Source organism: Dermacentor albipictus, chromosome 8 (assembly GCF_038994185.2).
Source record: "Dermacentor albipictus isolate Rhodes 1998 colony chromosome 8, USDA_Dalb.pri_finalv2, whole genome shotgun sequence".
NCBI classification, from domain to species: domain Eukaryota; kingdom Metazoa; phylum Arthropoda; class Arachnida; order Ixodida; family Ixodidae; genus Dermacentor; species Dermacentor albipictus.
Window position 1 is genome coordinate 14,854,944 of NC_091828.1, and position 13,036 is coordinate 14,867,979.

Below are 13,036 nucleotides of genomic sequence, written 5' to 3' on the forward strand. Positions count from 1 at the left end.
TTTCGGTACCTTACAGCATTTGTTGCACAAGACCCGATCGTCCGGAAAAAAAAAAAACTTCCGGTGGCCTTAAAACTGCAACTCTTTACGTGTTACGGCAGTGGTCATGCAAAGGCGGCCAGCGTACGGACCTGCCAAATGTCTATTCTTCTCACGCAGGTGGTATCTGCGCAAACGTGCGCGACGTTATCACTCTGGTGTGACAAAACCTTCCCTTGGCCTTCCATCCATGTGCTGTTCAGCCGATTCCTCCGACATCCAGCGCTGCCCTGTACAACGGCCAGTAGGCTCCGTGGTTCCCTACCCTCCTTGTTCCACAAGGCGCATCGTCGGCAACATCGAGCTTCCGCTGGCCTTTCGATCTGTCACTATTGACGCGCTTAGCAGTGAGCATGCAAAGTCGGCCAGCATATGGGCCTGCTCAATGTTTGTTCTTCTCACGCAGGTAGTATCTGCGTATTCGTACGTGACGTTATCGCTCTGCTGCTACAAAACGTTCGCTTGCCCTTACATCTATGTCCTGTTCGGGCGGTTCTTCCGACTACGAGCGCTGCCCTGTACATCCGCCAGTAGGACCCACGGTTCCTTACCCTCCTTGTTCCACAAGACCCACCGTCCGCAACATCAAGCTTCCACGGGGCTTTCAGTCTGCCACTCTTGACGTGCTTCGCAGGGGGCATGCAAAGGCGGCCAACATATGCGGACCTGCCAAATATTTTTTTTCTTCTGACGCAGCTGGTGTCTGCGTACTCGTGCGCGACGTTATCGCTCTGGTGCGAAAAAACTTTCCCTTGACCCTTCCATCGATGCGCTGTTCGGCGGACTCTTCCGGCAACCAGCGCTGCTCTGTACACCCGCCAGGAAGCGACATGGTTCCGTAACACACAGCATTTGTTCCACAAGACCCATCGTCCGAAACTGCAAGCTTCCGCTGGCCTTAAATCTGCAACTCTTGCCGTGCTTCGGCAGTGGGTATGCAAAGGCGTCCAGCATGCGGACCTGCTAAATGTTTCTCGTTCTGACGCAGATGGTATATGCGTACTCATGCGCGACGTTATCCCTCCGTGATGCGACAAAACCTTCCCTTGGTTTGCCGTTCATGTACTCTTCGGCCTACTTTTGCAACAACCAGCGCTGCACTGTACATCCGCCAGTAGGCTCCGTGGTTCTCTACCCTCCTTCTGCTAGAAAGCCGATCGCCAGCAACATCAACCTTCCGTGGGCCTTTCAATCTGTAACTCTTTACGTGCTTCGCAGTGGGCATGCAAACCCTGCCAGCATGCGGACCTGCCAAATGTTTGTTCTTTTGACGCAGGTGGTATCTGCGTACTCGGGCGCGACGTTATCACTGCGTGGTGCGACAAAACCTTCCCCTGGTCTTCCATCCATGTGCTGTTCAGCGGATTCTTGCGACAACCAGTGCTGCACCTGTACATCTGCCAGGAGCGTCCGCGGTTCCAGAGCCTCCTTGTTCCACAAGACGCATCGGAAGCATTATAAAGCTTCCGCGGGCCTTTCAATCTACCACTGTTGACGTTCTTCGCAGTAGGCATGCAAAGCCGGCCAGCATGCGGATCTGCGAAAAAACGCAGGTGGAATCTGCGCACTCTTACGCGAGGTTATCGTTCCGTGGCGCGACAAAACGTGAGATTTACCTTGCATCCATGTTCTGTTCAGCCGATTTTTCTGACAACCAGCTCTGCCCTGTAGATCTGCAGGAAGCTACATGTTTCCGTACCTTACAGTATTTCTTCCACAAGTCCCATCACCCGAAACAACAAGCATCCGGTTGGCTTAAATCTTCAACACTTGACGTGCTTCGCAGTGCACATACAAAGCCGGCCAGCATTTGGATCTCCCAAATGTTTGTTCTTCTGACGCAGGTGGTATCCGCGAACTCCTGCGTGACTTTATCGTTCCACGGTGCGACAAAACGTTCGCTTGGCCTTCCATCTACGTGTTGTTCGGCAGTTTCTTCCGACAACCAGCGCTGCGCTGTACATCCGCCAGTACGCTCCGCGGTTCCCTATGCTCCTTCTTCCACAAGACCCAACGCCAGCAGCATCAAGCTTCCACGGGCCTTTCGATTTGCCACTCTTTACGTGCTTCGCATTGGGCAGGCAAAGCCTGCTAGTATGCGGACCTGCCAAATGTTTGTTCTTCTGACGCAGGTGGTATCTGCGTACCCGGGCGCGGCATTATCGCGCCTTGGTGCGACAAAACCTTCCCTTCGCCTTCCATCCATGTGCTGTTCGGCCGATTCTTCCCACAACCAGCGCTGCCCTCCAAATATCCCAGGAAGCTACATGTGTCCGTACCTTACAGTATTTGTTCCCTAACACCCACCATCCGAAACAACAAGTTTCCGCTGGCCTTAAATGTGGAACCCTTGACGTGCTTCAGCTGTGGGCATTCAAAGGCGGCCAGCATGGAGATCTCCCAAATGTTTGTTCACCTGACGCAGCTGGTATCCGCGTACTCATGCGCCACATTATCGCTCCTTCATTTGAAAAACCTTCCCTTGGCCTTCCATCCATGTGCTGTTCTGCCGATTCTTCCGACAACCACCGCTGCCCTGTACATCCGCCAGTAGGCTCGGCGGTTTATTACCATCCTTGTTCCACAAGACGCATAGCAAACAACATCAACCTTCCGCGGGCCTTTTATTCTACCACTGTTAACGTGTTTCGCAGTGGGCATGGAGAGCCGGCCAGCATGCGGATATACCAAATGTTTTTACTTCTGCCGCAGGTGGTATCTGCGTACTCGTACGCGACGTTATCGCCCTGTAATGTTACAAAACCTTCACTTGGCCTTTCATTCATGTGCTGTTCAACTGATTCGTCCGAGAACCAGAGCTGCCCTGTACATCCGCCAGTAGGCTCCGTGGTTCCCTACCCCCCTTTGCCACAAAACCCATCGCCAGCAACATTAACCATCCGCTGCCCTTTAAATCTGCAACACTCGACTTCTCCGTAGGCGTGCAAAGACGGCCAGCATGTGAACCTGCCAAATGTTTGTTCTTCTGACGCAGGTGGAATCTGCGTACGCGTGCGCGACGTTATCACTCCGTGGTGCGACAAAACGCTCGACAGGCCTTCCATCAATGTGCTGCTCGGTTGATTTTTCCGGCAACTAGGGCTGCGCAGTACATCCTCCAGTAGGCTCCGCGTTGTTCCCCAAGACCCATTGCCAGCAACATCAAGCTCCCGTGGGCCTTTCAATCTGCCACTTTTTACGTGTTTCGCAGTGGGCATGCAAAGCGTGCCAGCCTGTGGACCTGCCAAATGTTTGTTCTTTTGACGCAGGTGGTATCTGCGTACTCGGGCACCAAGTTATCGCTCGGTGGTGCGAGAAAACGTTCGCTTGGCCTTCCTCCCATATTCTGTTCGGCCGACTCTTCCGACAAGCAGCGCCGCCGTGCACATCTGCCGGGAAGTTATTGTTTCCGTACCTTACCGCATTTGTTCCACAAGACCCATCGTCCGAAACAACAAGCTTCCGGTGGCCTTAATTCTGCAACTCTTGACGTGATTCGCAGTATGCATGCAAAGCCGGCCAGCATATGGGCCTGCTCAATGTTTGTTTTTCGGACGCATGTTGTATCGTACTCGTACGCGATTTTATCGCTCTGGTGTGACAAAACGCTCGCTTGGCCCTCCATACATCTGCTGTTCAGCCGATTCTTCCGACAACTAGCGCTGCCCTGTACATCCGGCAGTAGGGTCCGCAGGTTTTTACCCTCCTTCTTCCACAAGACGCATCGCCAGCAACATCAAGCTTCCGCGGGCCTTTCAATTTGCCACTCTTGACGTACTTCGGCAGTGGGCATGCAAAGGCGGCCAGCTTGCGGCCATACAAAATTTTTGTTCTTCTTACGCAGGTGGTATCTGCGTACTCGTGCGCGACGTTATGCCTCCGTGATACGACAAAACCTTCTTTGTATTCCATTCATGCTCTGTTCGGCTTATTTTTCCGACAACCAGCGCTGCGCTTACATCCGCCAGTAGGCTCCGTAGTTCTCTTCCCTCCGTCTGCCAGAAAAGCGATCACCAGCAACATATAGCTTCCGCTGGCCTTTCAATCTGCAACTCTTGACGTGCTTCTCAGTAGGCATGCAAAGACGGCCAGCTTGTGGACCTGCCAAATGTTTGTTCTACAGACGCAGGTGGAATCTGCGTACACGTGCGCGACGTTATCACTCCTTGGTGCGGCAAAATGCTCGACTGGCCTTCCATCAATGTGCTTTTCATTTGATTTTTCCGGCAACCAGAGCTGCGCTGTACATCCTCCAATAGGCTGCACGGTTACCTGCCCTCCTTGTTCCCCAAGACCCATTGCCAGCAACATCAACCTTCCGTGGGCCTTTCAATCTGTAACTCTTTACCTGCTTCGCAGTGGACAAGCACAGCCCGCCAGCATGTGGATCTGCCAAATGTTTGTTCGTACTCGTCTGCGTACTCGTGCGCGACGTTATCGCTCCGTGATGCGACAAAAGCTTTCCTTGGCCTTCCATCCATGTGCTGTTCAGCCAATTCTTCCGACAACCAGCGCTGCCTTGTACATCCGCCAGTCAGCTCCGCGGTTCCCGACCCTCCTTATTCCACAAGACACATCGCCAGCAACATCAATCTTCCGCGGGCCTCTCAATCTCCCACTGTTGACGTGTTTCGCAGTGGGCATGGAGAGCCGGCCAGCATGCGGATATACCAAATGTTTTTACTTCTGCCGCAGGTGGTATCTGCGTACTCGTACGCGACGTTATCTCTCTGTAATGTTACAAAACCTTCACTTGGCCTTTCATTCATGTGCTGTTCAACTGATTCGTCCGAGAACCAGAGCTGCCCAGTACATCCGCCAGTAGGCTCCGTGGTTCCCTACCCCGCTTTGCCACAAAACCCATCGCCAGCAACCAGTGGCGTAGCCAGAAATTTCGTTCGGGGGGGGCTCACTTTGCAGCTCGGCCTTAGTCGACATTAGTCGAGGGATCAATATATATATATATATATATATATATATATATATATATATATATATATATATATATATATATATATATATATATATATATATATATATATATATATATATATATATATATATATATTGTTGCGCCCAAAAAAAGGCGTTACTTTGAAGCCGGGTAGAGTTAGCAGCGATGGCCTGGATCAGCTGAGCGCCTGGCGAGATTCAGCCAGCCAGCCACACGTCGTCTTCCTCGTTCACCACCCTCCGGTGCCCCCGCATACTTTTTGTTGAGGCGTGAACCCACTATGCTCCTAAGAGTGTCACAGTCGTGAATCCACTACACACCTAAGAGCGTAACATTTCCCTCCGCGCAGACGAAGCCCGCCGGGCAAGTCTAACAGGCTATCGAGAAATAAAGGGCTTTAAACGGGCGACATGCGAAAGTTCAGTCTTTGCTGACCGTCGGCCATTTGATGTGAGACGTGCTATGCGGTAGGTTAATTCGCTGATGCGCTCCGTAATAACATAGGGGCCAACATAGTGGGCCAGCAGTTTTTCACATAGTCCACGTTTCCTGGTTGGTTTCCAGAGCAACACTAAATCACCAGGGTCATATATCACGTGTCGGCGTCGGCGGTCGTAGCGTGCCTTCGAGCGGTCTTGTGAAAGAAGAGTGCGTAAAGAAGCAAGTCGTCGGGCTTCTTCAGCAAGACAGACTGTCTCTGATATACAAAGATTATCGTGGCTGGAGAACGGGAAGATAGTGTCTAGTGTATAACGAGGCGGACGAGCGTAAAGAAGAAAGAAGGGACTGTAACCCGTAACTTCATGCTTTGAGGTGTTAAATGCGTACGTAATGAAAGGTAGCACGCTGTCCCAGTTCTTATGATCTGACTCGACATACATGGACAGCATGTTAGTGAGAGTTCTGTTCGTGCGTTCCGTAAGGCCATTTGTTTGGGGATGATACGGGGTGGAATGTCGAAACCTTGAAGCACATAGACGAAGCATCTCTTCGACCACGTCTGCAGTGAACTGCCGCCCACGATCGCTGATGATGACTCTGGGAGGTCCATGTCGAAGAATGACAAAACGCAGCAGAAAAATGCACACTTCGGTTGCAGTAGCCGATGGTATTGCAGCTGTCTCACAGTAGCGTGTCAAGTGATCGGCACACACGATAATCCAGCGGTTCCCATCGGATGAACGCGGGAAAGGACCGAGGAGGTCGATGCCAACTTGCTCAAAGGGAGTGCTGGGGGGTGGCACTGGATGGAGTTGACCAGGAGGAGCACTCGTCGGACGCGTATAACGTTGACACTCGTTGCAGCTGGACACATACTGGGCGGTCGTCTGGCGCATTTTGGGCCAGTAGAACCTTTCTTGAAGGCGGTAGAGAGTTCGCGCAGAACCCAAATGTCCAGATGTTGGATCGTCATGCATAGCGCGCAAGACGGAGACACGGAGACTATCCGGGACCACCAGAACATATCGTGGGCCTGTAGTAGAATAGTTCTTTTTGTAAAGAACCCCATCACGAACACAGAAACGAGTTGATGGTGCTGATTGCCTTGCAGTAATGAACAGTGGTTCTAAAGTTCTGTCTTTTTGTTGCTCGACCTTGAAGGTATTTATATCAGGAAATCCCGGCTCCAGTGATGCAATATAGCAGTCGAAGTTGTCCGCGTCGCAGTCCGTCGTTGGAAGCGGCATGCGCGAGAGGCAGTCAGCGTCGGCGTGTCGGCGGCCGCTTTTATAAGAAACGGTAAAGTTATATTCCTGTAAACGGAGTGTCCAACGCGCAAGCCGGCCCGACGGATCACGGAGATTAACCAGCCAGCAGAGAGAATGATGGTCTGTCACCACAGTGAAGGGGCGTCCGTACAGGTACGACCGGAAGCGCTGTACTGCGAAAATAACTGCAAGACATTCTTGCTCTGTAACGGTGTAGTTACGCTCGGACTTACTTAAAGAACGACTCGCATAGGCGACGACGTGTTCTTTGGTGTCGACGCGTTGGATAAGGACAGCGCCGATGCCAATACCGCTAGCGTCCGTATGAACTTCTGTGGGAGCCGCATGGTCGAAGTGTCGGAGAATGGGGTGAGACGTCAGACGAGACTTCAGCTCACGAAAACTAGCTTCACATTCAGGAGTCCATTCAAAGGGAACGCCCTTCTGGAGGAGGCATGTCAGCGGATACGCGATGTTGGCAAATCCACGAATAAACCGGCGGAAGTACGAGCAAAGCCCTAGGAAACTGCGTAGCTCTTTTACATGGCGAGGTTGCTTGAAGGCTTCCACCGTAGCAGTCTTCGCTGGATCAGGTCGTATACCGTCCTTATCCACTAGGTGTCCCAGAACGAGTGTTTGGCGCTCTCCAAAATGGCACTTCTTCGAGTTGAGGACCAAACCCGCTTTGTCCAAGCAGTCTAGCACAAGATCGAGACGTGCGTCGTGCTCACTGAACGTGCGCCCGAAAATCACTACATCATCTAGATAGCACATGCATACTTCCCACTTCAAACCACGCAGGATGTTGTCCATGAAGCGCTCAAAAGTTGCAGGCGCATTACAGAGCCCAAACGGCATCACATTAAATTCAAAAAGTCCATCTGGTGTTACAAATGCCGTTTTCTCCTTGTCTGCCTCGTGCATCGGAATCTGCCAGTACCCCGACCTCAAGTCAACAGACGAAAAGTAAGACGCTGATGAGAGGCAGTCGATAGCATCATCAATACGCGGAAGAGGATATACGTCCTTTTTAGTGATGGTGTTGAGGCGGCGGTAGTCAACACAAAATCGCCATGAACCATCTTTCTTCCTAACCAGGATCACTGGCGCTGCCCACGGACTACAGGATTCTTGGATTACATTCTTATTTAGCATTTCGTGGACTTGGTCATTGATCACCTTGCGTTCCGATGGTGAGACTCTGTATGGTTTCTGTCGCAGTGGTTGGGCAGATCCCGTATCTATACGATGGTGTATACGAGAAGGAGGAAACAATGGTGGCCCCTCTTGCTGGGAGAAGTCAAACAGTCGGGCATGCTTTAGCAGAATATTCGCCACTTCGTGACGCTGCTTAGTGCTGAGCGACTTGTTTACCATAGTCAGAAATGAGGAGTGCGCCGCAGGGCAGACATTAGCGAAATGGCGCTCATCCGCAGAATCAAGGGCCTCTGTAAGAATGGCGAGCGATAGCACGTGATCTTCATGGTAGGCGGCAAGTTTCAGACCCTGTGGTAGTATTGCAGGTTCACTCGAACAGTTTACGGCCCATAAGTTGGTGCGTCCCTGAACAACTGACAGCGTGCAATACGGTATCAGTACATTCCTCTTGATGCAACTCAGGTGAACGGGCTCCACGGTAGCGTCAAACGTTCCGTCGGTGGTTGGAAAACAGGCGACTGAAACGTACGTTGCGGATAACGGAGGCACAACGGTATCCCGGGATACACAAAGCACACTTTCACGATTCGGTGGGCCGTCCATAAACGCAGCAGAAAAGCTCGTACCTACACTGATTTCACCCGTTTTGCAGTCGACAGTGGCACCACACAGTTTCAAAAAATCAAGGCCCAGGATTACGTCATGCGTAGAATGCGGTAGAACAGCGAACTCCGCGTTAAATATTTGGCCAGCCAAGGTTACGTCTACATTACACACGCCCACAGGATACAACAACTCCCCACTCACTCCGCGAAACGTATCGGCACGGTCCCAGCGAAACATCACCTTTCGTCCTAGGAGGCTTTTAAACGCCAGACTCATCACTGAAACAGTTGCTCCCGTGTCCACTAAGGCCATGGATGAAACCCCGTCAATTAATACAAACACCGTATTCTTAAACATACAAATGGTTGGAGGTATCTCTGTCGACAGCGAAGATTGTCCAGCGACCTCACCTCCAACGGCCGCGCTGGCTAGTTTTCCGGAGGTGGCGACGGGTATCGACGCCGCGGAGAGGGCGATCGGCTTACACGAGGAGCGGGTGGTGGTGTCAAGCTGCGATCGGATGCTGGAGAACGGTTCCGCAGCGGCTCCGGGTGCTGGTCAGGCAAGCGTCCTAAGTAAGTGTGCGAAGGCGAGTATGTTTCGCCCAGAGGAGCGCGGTACCGCCTAGACATCGTCGATCGGTCGAACCTCGGTGGTTGGCGGCGATTGCAGTACCTGGCAATGTGACCCAAGTCGCCACAGCTATAACACACAGGCAAACGACGATCGATGAACTGCCCTTCGAAGCGCTCAGCCGTGGGTGGTCGTGTAGCAGAGCGAAGCGGCTGAGCCTGCTGCACAGGAGGAACGGTCGGTCTGCGTGCAAACCTGCTGGAGCGAGGGTGTTCTGCAGGTCGGTGTTCGGTCGTAAATGTGTCCTCACGTGGCCATGGAGCACCTCTGCGGTTGACGTCTGTGACACATACCGCCGGTTGCCAGGAAGCGCAGGGTGCGGCAGGCGCCATGTGTTGCGGGTAATAACCGTCAGGTTGTCGTATGACGTCGCGCGCAAGTTCCTGGTGCCGCAGCAGTTCCTCACGCACGATCTGCCGTATAGTAGACGAAAGATCGGCAGACGGGCTCTCATCTACGCTGGCAATGGTTGTCACATTCGCCAGGCGTCCAAACTTTGGCACAATGCGACGTGTTTCAACGTCTCAAACGTACGGCAATGACGCACGACATCTGAGACGGAATCAACGTGTTCCCGACTTATGAGGAAATTGTATACATCTTCTGCAATTCCTTTGAGGAGATGTCCAACTCGGTCTTCCTCGGACATCTGCGGATTTACGATTTTGCACAGCTTGAGGATTTCCTCGATGTATATAGTGCATGTTTCTCCAGGAGCTTGAGCTCTTTGAGCAAGTGTTCTCTCGGCGCGTTTCTGTGTGGCGTGGGTGTCGCCAAAACACTTCTTTATTTCCTCGACAAAGTGCTCCCATGTTGTTAGGGAGTCTTCGTGGTTTTCATACCACATCAGCGCCGTCTCACTCAGAAAGAGCGCGACATATTCAAGCTGACTGACAGAATCCCAACGGTTGTAGCGGCTCACCCTTGCGTAGTGCATCAGCCACTCGTCGACGTCCTCGCCCACTTTTCCCGCGAACGAGCGTGGCTCCATGTAGTGCCGCAAAGGTCCAACTGGCGTTGACCTTTGAGAAGGTGAAACTAGAGCTGGCATTTGTCCATCACCGTCCTGAGCCATAGGGAAGGTCGTTGGCAAGAGACCGGCAAGACGACGGCGCCGCGAAGTTCTGGATGTTGCGACTCCGTGGTACGTCCTGTCGTACCCCGCACCTCCACCACTCTGTTGCGCCCAAAAAAAGGCGTTACTTTGAAGCCGGGTAGAGTTAGCAGCGATGGCCTGGATCAGCTGAGCGCCTGGCGAGATTCAGCCAGCCAGCCACACGTCGTCTTCCTCGTTCACCACCCTCCGGTGCCCCCGCATACTTTTTGTTGAGGCGTGAACCCACTATGCTCCTAACAGTGTCACAGTCGTGAATCCACTACACACCTAAGAGCGTAAATATATATATATATATATATATGTCTGTTTGTCATTCAACAACCTTGTTTACATTTTTGTACATATGCAACGACCAGGGGAAAATCTCAATGACGCTTTCCTTTGTTAGTTTGTTAGAATGCATTGCGCAGGAGCAGCTGTCACCGGTTGTGCATTGCGAGTAATTGCTCCGAAATTATGGTCGCAACAGAGAGCACATAAAAAAAGCAGGAGTTCTGCAACATATACGAGGGTGAGTCAAATGAAAGTGAGCCAATGCGAATATATGACAAACGCGGTACTTTATTTAAAAGTAGTCACCATGAGTATTTAGACACTTGTTCTACTAACGAGTCGCGTAATTCCCGTCTCATAAAACTCCTTGGGTTGCTGCCTCAAAAATCTGCAAATGACTACACGTCATCTTCCGACATGAATCTGTTTCCCTTGAGCAGTTTCTTCAAATTTTACCAAATGTGGAAGACACAAGGCAACATGTCTGCGCTGCATGAGGGATGTTGCCGCGTTTCCCACTTGAACTTCACCAGTTTTGTGTTAACCACATCAGCGACGTGGGAACGGGCAATGTCGTGAAGCAAGATGTCCCCAGTGCTCAATTTTCCACGTCGTTTGTTCTTAATTGCGACACGTAGCCGATCCAATCTTTCACATTATCTGAAACGATTTAGAGTCTCTCCAGGTTTGGAAAGTTCTATCAATAGTGGCCCCTAACGATCTAAAAGAAGTCAACGCTTTTCCGGCATAAATGACGGCCTTTGTTTTCCTTGAGAGATTAGCCGTAGTGTTTCAGGCTAGTAGTAGCGGCACCATGAGTCATGCCCGGTCACAATTGCAGACACAAAGTCATCACCCTCATCTGGGGTTCTTTGACGTGCACTTAAATCTAAGTACACGGGTGTGTTCGCATTTCGCCTCCATCGAAATGCAGCCGCCGTGACCGGGATTCGATCCCGTCACCTCGTGCTCAGCAGCCGAACACCATAGCCACTGAGCAACCACGGCCTTTTCAAATGTGTTGGGGGTGATTGTACGGTGGCTTTGACCCGCCGGCCATGGATCGTCTTTGTAACTTTCATGTGCTTCTTTGAACAGTTTGCTACAACGCTTCTTAGTGGCCAATGAAACGCAATGTTCAACGCATACGGCAGCCATACGGCGAATAATTTCTTTTTAGGAAACATCTTCATTTGTCAAAAACCTCACGACGCCAAGCTGTTCAACTTTTGAAGTGTCCATTGTGTCACGCAACCATGTTAAACCCCGTGTATTAAAGGACATTTAACCTCACCTCTGCATGTCACTTGTAAATGAGATGAGTATGTGCTACGCGCATGCCTCGAAAATAATGAACCGAAGCATTATTGCGCCGGGCGGATTGTCTCACTTTCATTTGACTCGCCTTCGTATATTAGAAATGCGAAGATACAATGGAATACACAAATGTGAAGATACAGCTTGATACAGGGCAAAAAATTGTCGCTGGAAACAATGTTCACTGCGCATATGCACAAAACCTCGCAACAAGATATTTAAATATAAGTCACCAATGAATCTACGTACCTAAGAAAAAGTCACTATATATAATGCGTCAAACAAGGCAAATAAGCAGGTTGCGCAACCACAGATTCACAGATCACAGCACCCCCCCCTCTCTCCACTCCCAACGGAAGGCGGTGCGACGGAAGGCGGCGCGCTTCCTCCCCGCTTTTCTCCCTTGCGCACACAAGACTCAGCCACCATCATCGGCTCACCCCCTCCCCTTCCCCCCCGCACGCTTTCACTCGCACATAGAGCATGCGGCGCGCGGTCACGATGTTATCGCCCTTGGCCTTTATTTATACGGAACATGAGGGCAACGACAGGAATGCGCCTGGAGTCTTCATAGAGCTGCTATCGCAATAATAAAATAGTATCCAGCAACTGAAGCGTCCCGTCGCCTATTACTTTCCACAAAAGAAGAAACAAAATCGAACTTTCACCATGCGAAAATTCGCTGCGCTGCAATAATGTCTTGTTTTTTTTGTGTGGACGGGGGGCGGCGAAATAGAATAACGCAAAGGAAAGCATGTCGGCTACAATCGAATGCCTACTTTGGGCACCTAGTGTGGCTACCGAACGATTATCGAAGAAAACGTGTGACGCTTGGTCCACAGGAAACCATACGCGTACTGCTCGGTATCCTACACCGGCGAGACAAAATTTCCCGGTGAGGTTGCGCTCAAGCGAACGCGTTGCAATCCATCGAGTCCCCGCAGTGCTGGCGGCGAGCGACTATGCATTGTTTCGTTTTCTCGTCTGCTAGCCAGAAAGCGTCCGAAACTCTGCCAGGCGAATATGCATTCGGCCAGAGAAAAACAAGCGCGCATCCAAGTGCGCCGTGCGGTTATCGATGCAGCACGAAAAAAACGCATGCGCTCTGGCTGGATCGGGAGCCCGCGGGTTGCGAGAACAAAAAAAAATGAAAAAGAAAGGAGAAAGAGGCTCAATATATCCTCACAAATAAAAGTCTAGGTAGAAAAATAAATAAGAACTTAGTTAGAA